This window comes from Hyperoodon ampullatus (genome assembly GCF_949752795.1).
Source record: "Hyperoodon ampullatus genome assembly, chromosome: 8".
NCBI classification, from domain to species: domain Eukaryota; kingdom Metazoa; phylum Chordata; class Mammalia; order Artiodactyla; family Ziphiidae; genus Hyperoodon; species Hyperoodon ampullatus.
The window spans coordinates 108906681-108920111 of record NC_136921.1 but is presented as its reverse complement, the minus strand read 5'-3'; the positions used below and the strand labels follow the sequence as shown (position 1 = coordinate 108920111).

Here is a 13431-nt window from a genome sequence, read left to right as displayed (position 1 = left end):
GCCAACTTCTCCTTGTATCCTCACTTGGTGGAGAGCAGAGACAATTATCTGGGGTCCCTTTTATAAGGTCACTAATCTCATTCATGAGAGCTCCACCCTCATGACTTTGTTATCTCCCAAACCAAATACCATCACACTGGAGATTAAAATTTTAACATTTGAATCTGGGGGGAAACAGACATTCAGTCCATTGCAGATGGTGAGGGTGATTCAGAAAGTCTTTCTGGAATGGATGCTGAAAGGTCCAACTGACCAGAAGCATCCCTTCCTTCTCCTCCCTGCAGACACTGTCAGCCATACTCCTACAATTCCACTGACATTTGCCCACTGGTATTGCTACTTAAGAAGTCCTGCTTTTCCAGTCAGCGGCCTGAGGTGACCTGTAAAAATGGTTCACTATTCACTTGACCCAGAAAATCCCACAAAATCATGCAAGTCAAGAGGTTCAAATCTTCGTGTTCACTTTAAGAACACTCGTGAAACAGCCTAGGTCATTAAGGGTATGCATATCCGAAAAGCCACTATGTATCTGAAGGATGTCACTTTAAAGAAGCAGTGTGTGCCATTCCATCATTACAGTGGTGGAGTTGGTAGGTGTGCCCAGGCCAAACAGTGGGGCTGGACGCAGGGTCGGTGGCCCAAAAAGAGTGCTGAATTTTTACTGCACATGCTCAAAAATGCAGAGAGTAATACTGAACTTAAGGGCTTAGGTGTAGATTCTCTGGTCATTGAGCATATCCAGGTGAACAAAGCCCCCAAGGTGCGGCACAGGACTTATAGAGCTCATGGTTGGATCAACCCATACATGAGCTCTCCCTCCCACATTGAGATGATCCTTACTGAAAAAGAACAGATTGTTCCTAAACCAGAAGAGGAGGTTGCCCAGAAGAAAAAGATATCCCAGAAGAAATTGAAGAAACAAAAACTTATGGCCCAGGAATAAATGCTGCAAAAAATAAATGCAAATAAAAGTAAAAAAAAAAAAAAAAAAAAAGAAGAAGTCCTAAAAATAAATTCTTGGTGGTAAGGTATTATGTTATCAGGAAAAGTAACACACTTAGCCTACAAATATACTAGGAGGGTTTATTTATGATCAATTATTAATATGACCCATCTTCACCTAGTAGAGACAGGTACTAATTGAAAAGAAAACAGAAGGAAGGCTTGAGCAGGGGCACTACCTTGGCTTCCCTAGAAGCACAGCCTAAGACAGGGATTCTTATTCAAGTGGTTTATGAAAGAATGCTTCCAGGAGAAGAGAAAGGGAAGCAGGATAAGACAGGGGAACGAGAGCAAGGATGTGGTCTCAGCTGGAGATGAGCTTCAGTGTAATTTAGGATTGGCCCCACCTTGAGGCAAGAAGGGAGGAGAGGATGGGACAGTGGGGGACCACATCTTTTGAGAAGGCTCCCACTGTCTGGGAAGGAGACAGCAGGGAGTGGTTATCAGCCACACCTCACAGCAGGGGATGAATGCCCATCAGGCATCTGGAATGTACCAACAGCACCCAATACAGGCAAGGGACCAGCAGGGAGCCTGGGGTCCCCAGCATCCCCAGGGCAATCAGTAGAAGACTTGAAAGACAAAGAAGAAAATGAGGCGAGAAAAGGAAAGTTCCACCAACCTGGGAGATTCCTAAAGATAGTTCTTGATAAATTGTATTTCTCCTCTGGTAGCCCCCTGAAAGAAGGGAGTATTTCCCCCACCTTGTTCTGCACTTGCCCAACACTCAGCTTAGAAAAGCCTTAGAATCTAGCAATGGGAGGCACCCCAAAGCCCTAATCTGCCTTGCCTCAACTGTGACTGCAAGATCCCAACTCCTCACTCTCCAGGTTGGAAAGGGCTGTCAACAGTCCCTGCATCCACTACTGGTCCCTGACCATCATTTTCCCCTTTAATCTCTAGCAATGCTAGCACTGCCTGGAGCATGACACTTACACTATAGCTGCAAATGTGGGCAGGAGGTGAGATGCTGCCAACTCTCACTTCCAAATGGTTCTCTGTGGATTCTCCTCAGCATAGCCAGCCTTGGGGAGCTGCTGAGAAACAGATCAGTAGCCCAGTTCTCAGCTGGAGAGTATCACTGCCATACTGGGGAACTAGCTTCTGCCTTGGCCAAGCTTCAGGGGAAAAAAGCAGAAGTAAATGTGAGAATTGGCTCTTCAGGAGTCTGAGGGACTGATGGTATGCAAATGAAAAAAAAAATCCTTGTATATGTTGTTAAGAACCATGGTTCATAAAATATGCCCCACCCAATCCTGCGATTCCTTTAGCTAAACTAAGGCCTTTTCTTCTAAAATCAAATATTAGCCATTTTCCCAATTCAAATAAATTAATAAATAGAATTTTTTCTATTTACATCTTCTTTCTATTATATTCTCTTACAACTCTGTCACCTGTTTGTTTGCTGGTAAACATTTCTAAGCAACAAAACACAAAGCAAGTATCAACTAGTTATGAACAAAAAACTGTGGGAAAACAAGTTATGTCTGGTTCATGCTTAGTGAATGTGCAGTCATGGTTCTGATCTTATATTCCATACAGAGGATATTAAAATAATAACTGCCATTTTTAGCCTACTATGTGCTAGGCTTTGAGATGGTAGACATTTTAACTCTAGTATTCTCATGTGTAATTTAGACAGCATTACCCCTATTTTACAAATAAATACATAAATGGATAAACTGAGGCACAAAGAGTCTCAAAGTTAATAAAACTTTACACAAAAATTAATTTTGTTGTGATGAGGGCATGTACTAAAGAGGCCTGAACTAGTCTTGAAGATCAGCTAAGGTGTCCCTGAGGAGGTGATATTTGAGACAAGTTCTAAAAGAGGAGGAAATGGGAGAAGGGTGTCACAGGAAATTGCATTTGCAAAACCTGCATTAAAGAGCGCAGCTGCTTTGGAAAACATTCTGGCAGGTCCTCAAAAGGTTAAATGTAGGGTTACCATAGGCAACTCCTTCCTGGAGAAGGAATGAAAACACAGTCAGCTTCTGAATAAACTTCTAGGAAAACTCCAATTCTTTTTTTTTTTTTTTTTTTTTGCAGTACACGGGCCTCTCACTGTCGTGGCCTCTCCCGTTGCGGAGCACAGGCTCTGGATGCACAGGCTCAGAGGCCATGGCTCACGGGCCCAGCTGCTCCGCGGCATGTGGGATCCTCCCGGACCGGGGCGCGAACCCGTGTCCCTTGCATCGGCAGGCAGACTCTCAACCACTGCGCCACCAGGGAAGCCCGGAAAACTCCAATTCTAAGGAAGGATGGGCAAGTCATGGGGGGGAAATCCACAAGGACTAGACTTCCTCTTTTCTCCTCAATTTCCATACTCCATCAGTGAGTTGAACACAGTGAATAAAAAAGATGGGCTACCCCGGTGGTTCTCAACCAAGGGCAACATTCCCAGCAGGGGATATCTGGAAATGTCTGGAGCCATTTTTCATTCTCATAATTGGGAGGTGGGGTGGTACCTGCCCAGTGGGCACATGACAGAAACACACTGTCCCAAGTGGAGAATGGTGTCAACTGGGCCCCAAATTGAACTACAGGCTTTGAAGCAAGCCTCTTTCTGAAAGATAATTTTATCATTCCTAGTAAGAAATGATAGAAAGACACAGACAGGCAGACAGAGAGTGAGGGAGAGAGAGATGTGAGCAAAAGTACTAGGCAGAAACAATCCCAGCTCAACACCATAAAAACTTTCTAGAAAACTTTCCTTTCCCCACATACATTCCACCCAGGGCTACTTTCATTCTGGGTCTTTCTCTTTTCTAAGTCAAAATTCACCTTCTTGATGTTTTCCTTAGAATGCTAGTGTTTGATGGCACTTGGTAAGCGATGAAGACTGGAGGGAGGTACGCCCCCAATAGCTTCAAGATGTTTGGGGCATAAAAGTAATCCCATGACAGAGATGAGCACTATTATTACACACAAAGGAGGAGGTGGTAGCCTTGGGCTCTGAGCAAACTTGAAGAAAGGTCCAAACGCTGGGCAGCCCTGCGTTTTTCACCCAAAAGTTTATCACCTTTCTGAAATTTCTATCATTAGAGCCAATTTGGGGGTGACAGTTCCTTTAAACTCAATGACACAGAATCCATGCATTGCATTTTACTCCTCATCCTGTATGCAAACATAGAGTAGTCATTATGACTTATATTCAAATTTCTTTCCATGTTACTTTCCTTAATATTCTCTGCTGCCACTTTAGCCACCACTGCTACAGCTCCATTAACTACCCCGAGCAGTCCAAATGCAACACCTTGCCCCCCCCCCATAAAATTACCATTCACTCTGTTCACATTAAGTAATGATTTGCAACTTCCTTCTCCATTTTCCTGTTCACAACTCTGCCAATAGCATTTCTTAATGCAAACAGTAAAAACTGAATTACAAGTGTGATTCAATTTTGCTCTGCATAATTAGTGGATTAGACATCAGAGAAAATCCACTTATTTTCACAGCTCATCCAACTCCCCCCCTCCCCCACCCCCCACACACAGAAATAAAGGCTCCAGGAGCACAAAGTGAGAAAGGGTTTCATTTCTAAAGGGCTTCATTTCTAAGCTATCAAATTGTTTTTCAGATGACTCTTAAGTATGATCCTTTCTCAGTTGGATTTTTTCCCCTAAGAAAACAAAGCTGGGGATCTGAATAACAACACCTGAGTGAAAAGTATTCATTGAAGCTGCGCATTTTTTGCAAGAGATTCTGGAATGAACTCTTGGTAGCTGAAAAACACCAAGCCACTCAACTTGTCTCAGCTTGGTTTCTGGAGCTGGAAGGTTTGGGTTTAATTCTTCGCTCTGCCAACTTATAATATTGGGCAGGTTGCTTAACTTTTCTCCATTCTATTCCTTACCTCTAAAATGGGCAGAGTTGTGAGAGTTAAGTAGGATAATACCTATAAACTGCTTGGAACAATGTCTGACACATAGTAAATGTTTAAAACGGTCTGCATTATTCCTATATGCCTAGAGCCCAGCTGCAGAGAACAGGGACCCTCAGCCTAACCACTCAGCCCACCCTGCATGTTGGGTGGGCATCAGGGCTCAGGACTGTGACAGAGGCCTGGGTCCCACGTTATGCTCATAAACATGTGGTCCATCCACCCAGCACTGCCACAGGCTGCCAAAGATGGATGCTGGAAATGGCTCGCCCCAACGTGGCCAAGACTTAACTAAAGAAACAAATGGAAGATGCTTCTGCCACTGCTCATGAAGTAGGGGAAGAATGCAGGCAGGGAAGGCAGAGAGAGCAGGGAGGGGAAATAGGACTTCTCAGATTTTCTCCTGCATCTTTTCCCTCCCAAATGTCTACACCAGCTATGTGCAGAATAAATTAAAACATCAACAGTTGAGTGGACAAGCACTCCTGTCACCAAAAAGCAATCACGGTTGGGTAGCTCTCCTGTTACCTTAGCATCATAAGTATGATTGCTGTCATATAAGTGCTTTAGGTGCATTTTCCCATCTAATGTTCAAGACAACCTTGTGGAGTAAGAGCTAGTATTACTCTGATTTTACAAATGAGGAAACTGAGTTCCAGAGAACTTAAGTAAATGCCCAAGGTTGTGCAGTTTGTAACTCACAGAACTGGAACTGAAAACACAAATCTATCGACTCCAGAACTCATACTCTTCACCACCAGGCCCTGACTCCTTGCAGATTCCCAGAGCTTGGATGGGTGTAAATCCAGGATTTGGAAAGATGGAACTGACTGAGCGATGTGTAGTGCCTCTATCAGTTCTGGTTGGAAGAGAGAGAGCTTAGTAATAAGACCCATCCAGGTAACAGAGAGGCTTTCTTCTCAGTGAACTGAAGAGTCCCTTTTAAAAATGCCATCATAGGGAACACTATCGCTCAGGATGGTGGAGTAGAAGGACGTGCACTCACCTCTTCTTACGAGAACACCAAAATTACAAATAACTGTTGAACAACCATTGACAAAAAAACGCTGGAACCTACCAAAAAGGATTCCCTACATCCAAAGACAAAGAAGAAGCCACAACAAAGGGCGCAATCATCATAATATCAAATCCCATACCCACTGGGGGGGCGACCCACAAACTGGAAAACAATGATACCACAGAAGTTTTCCCACTGGAGTGAAAGTTCTGGGCCCCACATCAGGCTTATGAGCCTGGGGGTCTGGCAATAGGAGGAGGAGCCCCCAGAGAATCTGGCTATGAAGGCCAGCTGGGTTTGATTGCAGGAATTACACAGGACTGGGGGAGCAGAAACTCCACCCTTGGAGGGTGTGCACAAGGACCCGTGCACACCAGGACCCAGGGGAAAAAAGCAGTGATCCCATAAGAGACTGGGCCAGAACTACCTGTTGGTATTGAAGGGCCTCATGCAGAGGTGGGGAGCATCTGTGGTTCACTGCAGGGACAAAGACACTGGCAGCAGCAGTTCTGGGAGTACTCATTGACATGAGCCCTCCCGGAGGCTGCCATTAGCCCTACCCAAGAGCCTGTAGGCTCCAGTGCTGGGTCGCCTCAGACCAAACAACCATCAGGGTGGGAACACAGCTGTAACCATCAGCAGACAAGCAGCTTAAGGTCTTACAGAGCATGGTCCTGTCCATCAGAGGGACAAGAACCAACTCCACCAAGCAACAGTCTCTTCCATCAGGAAGCCTGCACAAGCCTTTTAGAGAGCCTCATCCACCAGAGGGCAGACAACAGAAGCAAGAAGAATTACAGTCCTGTAGCCTACAGAACAAAAACTGCAATCACAGAAAGTTAGACAAAATGAAGTTACAGAGGAATATGTTCTGGATGAAGGAACAGAATAAAACCCCAGAAGAACAGCTAAGTGAAGTGGAGATAGGCAACATTCCATAAAAAGAATTCAGAATAATAAGAATGAAGATGATCCAGGGTCTGGGGAAAAAAATGGAGGAAAAGATCCAGAAGATGGAAGAAATGTTTAACGAAGACCTAAAGGAACTAAAGAACAAACAGAGATGAATAATAGAATATCTGAAATGAAAAATACACTAGAAGGAATCAATAGCAGAATAACTGAGGCAGAAGAAAACGAATAAGTGACCTGGAAGACAGAATGGTGGAAATCACTGCCATGGAACAGAATAAAGAAAAAAAGAATGAAAAGAAATGCAAACAGTATATGAGATCTCTGAGACAACATTAAACACACCAACATTTGCATTATAAGGGTCCCAGAAGGAGAAGAGAGAGACAAAAGACCTGAGAAAATATTTGAAGAGAAAATAGCTGAAAACTTCCCTAACATGGGAAAGGAAACAGTCACCTAAGCCCAGGAAGTGCAGAGTCCCAGGCAGGAAAACCCTAAGGAGGAACACACCAAGACATATAGTAATCAAATTGAAAAAATTTAAAGACAAATAAAAAATATTAAAAGCAACAAGGGAAAAGACACAAATAACATACAAAGGAACTCCCATAAGATTATCAGCTGATTTCTCAGCAGAAACTCTTCAGGCCAGAAGGGAATAGCACAATATATTTAAAGTGATAAAAGGGAAGAACCTACAACCAAGAATACTCTACCCAGAAGGCTCTCATTCAGGTTTGATGGAGAAATCAAAAGCTTCACAAACAAGCAAAAGCTAAGAGAGTTCAGCACCACCAGACCATCTTTGCAACAAATGCTAAAGGAACTTCCCTAAGCAGAAAAGAAAAGGCCACAACTAGAAATAAGAAAATTATGACTGGAAAAGCTCACCAGTAAAGGCAAACACACAGTAAAAGTCATCCACACACAAATATGATATCAAAACCAGCAATTGTGAGAAGGGGAGAAGACAAATGCAGGAGATTGGAAATGCATTTGAAATTAAAAGACCAGCAACCTAAAAAAATCTTGTTTACATACAGACTGCTATATTAAAACCTCATGGTAACTGCAAACCAAAAATCCACAATAGATACACACACAAAAAAGGAAAAGGAATTGAAACACAACACTAAAGATAGTCATCAAATCACAAGAGAAGAGAACAAAAAAGGAAGGAAGAAAAAGACCTACAAAAACAAATCCAAAACTATTAACAAAATGGCAATAAGAACATACATATCAATAATTACCTTAAACATAAATGGATTAAATTCTCCAACCAAAACACATAGACTGGCAGAATGAATACAAAAACAATACCTATATATATGCTGTCTACAAGAGACCCACTTCAGACATAGGGACACATACAGATTGAAAGTGAGGGGATGGAAAAAGGTGTTCCATGCAAATGGAAATGAAAAAAAAGTTGGAGTAGCAATACTCATCTCAGACAAAATAGACTTTAAAATAAAGACTGTTACAAGAGATAAAGAAGGATCAAGGGATCAATCCAAGAAGAAGATATGGCAATTGTAAATATATATGTACCCAACATAGGAGCACCTCAGTATTTAAGGCAAACACTAACAGCCATAAAGGGAGAAATGAACAGTAACACAATAATAGTGGGTGACTTTAATACCCAACTATCATCAATGAACAGATCATCCAGACAGAAAATCAATAAGGAAACATAGGCCTTAAATGACACATTAGACCAGATGGACTTAATTGATTTTATAGAGCATTCCATCCAAAAGCAGCAGAATACACATTCTACTCAACTGCACATGGAACATTCTCCAGGACTGGCCACAGGCTGGGCCACAAAGCAAGCTTTGGTAAATTTAAAAAAATTGAATCACATCAAGCATCTTTTCTGACCACTATGCAATGAGATTACAAATAAACTACAAGGAAAAAAAAACTGTAAAAAACACGAACACATGGAGGCTAAATAATATACTACTAAAGAACAAATGGATCACTGAAGAAATCAAAGAGGAAATAAAGCAATACCTAGAGACAAATGAAAATGGGAGCACAATGATCCAAAAGCTATGGGATGCAGCAAAAGCAGTTCTAAGAGGGAAGTTTATAGCAATACAATCTTACCTCAGGAAACAGGAAAAATCTCAAATAAACAACCTAAACTTACACCTAAAGCAACTAGAGAAAGAAGAATAAACAAAACCCAAAGTTAACAGAAGAAAAGAAATCATAAAGATCAGAGCAGAAATGAATAAAATAGAAACAAAGAAAACAATAGAGAAAAATCAATGAAACTAAAAGCTAGTTCTTTGAGAAGATAAACAAAATTGATAAACTTTTAGCCAGATGCATCAAGAAAAAAAGGAAGAGGGCTTACATTAATAAAATTAGAAATGAAAAGGAGACATTACTATGAAACCACAGAAATACAAAGAATCATAACAGACTACTACAAAAAACTATATGCCAATAAAATGGACAACCTGGAAAAAATGGACAAATTCTAACAAAGGTACAATCTCCCAATATCAAAGCAGGAAGAAATAGAAAATTCAAATAGATCAATCACAGGTACTGAAATTGAAAGTGTGATTTAAAATCTCCTAACATGTGGCGGAGTCAAGATGGCATACTAGGAGGATGCGGAATTTGCATCTCCTCACAACTAGGGCATCTACCAGGTGGGGGACCACGGACACCTAAGGGGACGGGAGGAACCCCCAGCAACCAGGTAGGATGTGGAGTGTGGGGAGGGAGGGAAGGGGGAGGAGAAGTGGAGGCAGGACAGGACTGGAGCCCCTGAGGGGTCGCTGAGGGAGGGAAGGAGTTCCTACACCCAGCGGGACCCACCCACGGTTAGGGGTCCAGTGGGGACAGGGGAGACCCTTGGGAAGACAGTGGGTGGGGGTGAAAGGGAACCGAAAGGAATGGGGCCAGTGCTTTCCCTGTCCAGTTAGACATCAGGAAGCCGGTAGGGCTCCCGGGCCTAATCCTCTGCCCTCTGATCCTCCCTCCTGCTGTGCAGAGCCCAAGCCCAGCCCCTACACTCCCACCCAGGGCCCCATCTCTACACTCAGAGACCCCTTCTGAGACCACCTCCAACATGCTGGGCCTAAACTCCACACACACACCCTCACTCAGAGCCCTACCGCCAAACTCTGGAACTCCACACTCTAGAGGCCCTCCTTTCAGTGTGCTGCGTCTCCACTTCCATGCAGGTCCTAAGCAGATGCTCCACCCCACACTGTCTAGGCACCACCCCATGCCCAAACATCCTGCCCCACCCTAAGCCCCGGCCTTGCCTAAGTTCTACATTCTGCCTAAACTCTGTCCCCATAGCCAAGGCTTTTTTTTTCTTTTTTTTCCTCTTTTAGATTGGGGTTCTCTTTTACATTGTTTTTTCATTGTTGTTGATTCTAATTTTATTTTATTCTTTACACTTTGTTAGTGATCTCTCCTTTTGGCTTGTTGCCTCCCACCACCATTTTTTTTTTCTTTTTTCTGTTGTGGTTTTATTTTACCTTGTTGCAGTTGTATCAATTATAGTATTATTTTTCCTAATATATATTTTTTATTTTTCGAATTTTATTTTGTTTTTTATTTTTTGAAAATGTATTACCACTTTTTTTCATTCTTTCATCTTTTTTTTTTCTTTTTTTTTTTTTTTTACAGTGCCACAAAGCTTATGGGATCTCGGTTCCCAAGCCAGAGGTCGGGCCCAAGTTCCTATGGTGGGAGTTCCAAGTCCAACCTGCTGGACTAACAGAGAATCTCAGACCCCAGGGAATATCAATCAGAGTGAGGCCTCCCAGAGGCCCTCATCTCAGGACGAAGACCCAGCTCTATCCAGCTGCCTGCAAACTCCAGTGCTGGACTTCTCAGTCCAAACAACAAGTAAGACAGGAATACAGCAACATGCATCAAAAAACAAACAAAAAAATGAAATGGCAAAAAAATATGTTACAGATGAAGGACAAAGGAAAAAACCTACCAGACCAAATAAATAAAGATGAAATAGGCAACCTATCTGAAAAACAATTCAGAGTAATTATAGTAAAGATGATCCAAAATCTCAGAAACAGAATGGAGAAAATCAAAGAAAGGTTTAACAAGGACCTAGAAGAATTAAAGAGGACACAAACAGTCATGAACTACACAATTACTGAAATTAAAAATACTCTAGAAGGAATCAATAACAGAATAATGGAAGCAGAAGAATGGATAAGTGACCTGGAAGATAAAAGGGTGGGAATAACTGTCAGGGAGCAGAAAAAAGAAAAAAGAATGAAAAGAACAGAGGACAGGTTCAGAGACCTCTGGGACAACACTAAATGCACCAACATTCAAATTATAGGGGTCCCAGAAGAAGAAGGGAAGAAAAAAGGGTCTGAGAAAATATTTGAAAAGATTATAGTAAAAAAATTCCCTAACATAGGACAGGATGGAGTCAATCAAGTCCAGGAAGCACAGAGAGTACAATAAAGGATAAATCCAAAGAGAAACATGCCAAGACAAATATTAATCAAACTATCAAAAATTTAATAGACAGAAAAATTATTAAAAACAGTAAGGGAAAAGCAACAAATAACATATAAAATAATCCCTATAAGGTTAACAGCTGATCTCTCAGCAGAAACCCTGCAAGCCAGAGGGGAGTGGCAGGACATATCTAAACTGATGAAAGGGAAAAAACTACAACCAAGATTACTCTACCCAGCAGGGCTCTCATTCAGATTTGATGGAGAAATTAAAACCTTTACATATAAGCCAAAGTTAAGAGAAATCAGCACCACCAAACCAGCTTCACAACAAATGCTAAAGGAGTTTCTCTAGGACAGGAAACACAAGAGAAGGAAAAGACCTAAAATAGCAAATGCAAAATAATGAAGAAAAAGGTATTAGGAACATACGTATTGATAATTACCTTAAATGTAAATGGATTAAATGCTCCAAACAAAAGACACAGACTGAAGAATGGATTAAAAAACAAGACACATATATATGCTGTCTACAGAGACCCACTTCAGACCTAGGGACACATACAGACTGAAAGTGAGGGGATGGAAAAATATATTCCATGCAAATGGAAATCAAAAGAAAGCTGGAGTAGCAATTCTCATATCAGACAAAATAGACTTTAAAATAAAGACTATTACAAGAGACAAAGAAGGACACTACATAATGATCAAGTGACCAAGCCAGGAAGAATATATAAAAATTGTAAATATTTATACACCCAACATAGGAGCAACTCAATACATAAGGAAAATGTGAACAGCCATAAAAGGGGAAATTGACAGCAACACAATCATAGTAAGGAACTTTAACACCCCACTTTCACCAATGGACAGATCATCCAAAAGGAAAATAAATAAGGAAACACAACCTTTAAATAACACATTAAATAAGGTGGACTTAATAGGTATTTATAGGACATTCCATCCAAAAACAACAGAATACACTTTCTTCTCAAGTGCTCATGGAACATTCTTCAGGATAGACCACATCGTGGGTCAAAAATCAAGCCTCAGTACATTTAAGAAAATTGAAATCACATGCAGTAACTTTTCCAACCACAATGCTATGAGACTAGATATCAATTACAGAAAAGAAGAAAAAAACCCATAAAGAATACAAACAGATGCAAGATAAACAATATGCTAATAAATAACAAAGAGATCACTGAAGAAATCAAAGAGGAAATCAAAAAATACCTAGAAATAAATGACAATGTAAACACGATGACCCAAAACCTATGGCATGCAGCAAAAGCAGTTTCAAGAGGGAAGTTTATAGCAAAACAATCCTACCACAAGAAACAAGAAAAATCTCAAATAAGCAACCTAACCTTACACCAAAGGCAATTAGAGAAAGAAGAACAAAAATCCCCAAAGTTAGCAGAAAGAAAGAAATTATAAAGATCAGATCAGAAATAAATGAAAAAGGAAATGAAGGAAACAATAGCAAAGATCAATAAAATTAAAAGCTGGTTCTCTGAGAAAATAAACAAAATTGATAAAGCATAAGCCACACTCATCAAGAAAAAAAGGGAGAAGGCTCAAATCAACAGAATTAGAAATGAAAAAGGAGAAGTAACAACTGACGCTGCAGAATTACAAAGGATCATGAGAGATTACTACAAGCAACTATATGCCAATAAAATGGGCACCTGGAAGAAATGGACAATTCTTAGAAAGGCACAACATCTGAGACTGAACCAGGAAGAAATAGAAAATATAAACAGGCCAATCACAAGCACTGAAATTGAAACTGTGCTTTAAAATCTTCAACCAAACCAAAGCCCAGGACCAGATAGCTTCACAGGTGAAGTCTATGAAACATTTAGAGAAGAGCTAACACCTATCCTTCTGAAACTCTCCCAAAATATAGCAGAGGGAGGAACACTCCCAAACTCATTCTACGAGGCTACCATCACCCTGATACCAAAACCAGAAAAAGATGTCAGAAAACTACAGGCCAATAGCTCTGATGAACATAGATGCAAAAATCCTCAACAAACTACTAGCAAACAGAATCCAACAGCACATTAAAAAGATCATACACCATGATCAAGTGGTATTTATCCCAGGAATGTAAGGATTCTTCATTATATGGA

General features: G+C 41.1%; 1 pseudogene across 1 annotated transcript; it reads left to right on the top strand.

The window, feature by feature from the left end:
* The first annotated feature begins 388 nt into the window (after positions 1-388).
* LOC307057327 (large ribosomal subunit protein uL22-like) lies at positions 389-976 on the top strand (annotated as a pseudogene). The gene has a single exon. The product of its transcript is annotated as a large ribosomal subunit protein uL22-like (transcript).
* Positions 977-13431: the final 12455 nt, after the last annotated feature.